Source organism: Echinops telfairi, unplaced genomic scaffold (assembly GCF_000313985.2).
Source record: "Echinops telfairi isolate 266 unplaced genomic scaffold, ASM31398v2 ScPeMD7_140;HRSCAF=443, whole genome shotgun sequence".
In the NCBI taxonomy this organism is placed as follows: domain Eukaryota; kingdom Metazoa; phylum Chordata; class Mammalia; order Afrosoricida; family Tenrecidae; genus Echinops; species Echinops telfairi.
In genome coordinates, this window is record NW_022104038.1 from 179843 (window position 1) to 181499 (window position 1657).

The following is a 1657-nucleotide window of genomic DNA, read 5'->3' on the forward strand; positions in this document are numbered from 1 at the left end:
TGTGCTTTACACAATTGATGTGTGTATGGATTGTGATAAGAGTTGTATGAGCCCCTAATAAAATGTTAATAAATAAATAAAAATAAAGCAAAAAAAAAATTCAAATCAAGCATCATTTCCTTGATCCATTCTCACAGCTGCCTCTTGATCCTTGTACAAGTTCCACAGGTGCACAATGAAGTCTTCTGAAATCCCCATTTTTCTCAAGGTTATCCATAGTTTGTTATGATCCACATAGTAGAATGCCTTGATACAGTCAAGAAAAGACAATGGAGACATCTTTCCATGGAGTAAGTGCTTCCAGTGACTCATAAGCCTGTGGAAACATTTCAGATGGTATTTCATCAACTGCTGGAGGCTTGTTTATAGCTAATGTGTTCAGTGCACCTTGAATGTCTTCCTTCAGCACCACTAGTTGTTGCTGATATGAAATTGTGGGAGTTTGACTAGTTCTTTTTGCTTCAGTGACTCTGCATAGCCTTTCCATCTTCTTTGGATGCATCCTGTATCATTCAATATTTGCCTATAGAAGCTTTTAATGGTACAACTCGACAAACTTACCTGGCACGGGAGATACCATGATCACAAAGGTGGTTTTCCCAGGGTGAGGCTCACCCATTGCACTCCAGGTGTGCTGACCCCTGCGATTTCCCCAAATGTAGAAAACTCAACTGCATCATTTGTGGTAGTGGGGCACTGCGTTAGCGCTCTCCCCTGTGAAAAGAAAAATAAAAAAAAAATTACAACTCGAAACTTGAATTCTTTTCTTGAGGTATTTCAGTTTAAGATAAGAAGGACACGTCCTTCTTTTGGATTTTCTATCTGTAGGGCTGTGCACCTTTCATTATAATATTTTACTTCATCTTCTTGAGCTACCCTTTGGAATTCTTTGTTTAGCTCTCTGACTTCCTCATTACTTCCATTCCTGTTAGCTACATTACGATGAAGAGAGAATGTTTCAGAGTCTCGTCTGACATTCACTTTAATCTTTTCTTTCTTCTTCTTTATCTTGTATGACCCTTTGCTTTCTTTGTGACTGATGGTCTTGATGTCCTTCCACAGCTCATCGGGCCTCTGTCGTGAGTGTTCAGTGCAGCACGTCTGCTCTTGAGGTGTTCACAAAATCCGGGCAGGAGAGATTCAAGATCATACTTTGGCTCTCCAGACTTGCTTTGATTTTCTTCAGCTTAATTTGAATTTACATATAAGCAATTGAAGGTCTGTTCCACAGGAAACGCTTGGCCTGCTTTTAGCTGGTAATATTGAGCTTTTGAATGTTCTCTTCACACAGATGTCGTCTATTTGATTTCTGTGTATTTCATCTGGAGAAGTCCACGTGTACAGTCACCTTTTGTGTTGTTGAGAAGGTATTGCTATGAACAAGTAGTTGAAAGATTCTATTATGCAATCTCCAGCTTCATTTTTTTCCTGTAAATATTTTTTAATCATTTTACTGGGGGTTCATACAATTGTTATCACAATCCATAAAATCATCCATTGTGTCAAGCACATTTGTACATTTGTTGCCATCATCATTCTCAAAACATTTCCTCTCCACTTAAGCCCCGGGAATTAAGTCCTCTTTTCCCCCCTCCCTCCCCGCTCCCCTCTCCCTCATGAGCCCTGGATAATTTATAAATTATTATTTTGTCATATC

At 39.2% G+C, this 1657-nt stretch overlaps 1 non-coding gene across 1 annotated transcript; it reads left to right on the forward strand.

Annotated features, from left to right (window-relative positions):
* Positions 1-553: 553 nt before the first annotated feature.
* LOC115870087 lies at positions 554-717 on the forward strand. Its single transcript, XR_004046543.1, has one exon. It is a non-coding gene; the product is annotated as a U1 spliceosomal RNA (small nuclear RNA).
* Positions 718-1657: the final 940 nt, after the last annotated feature.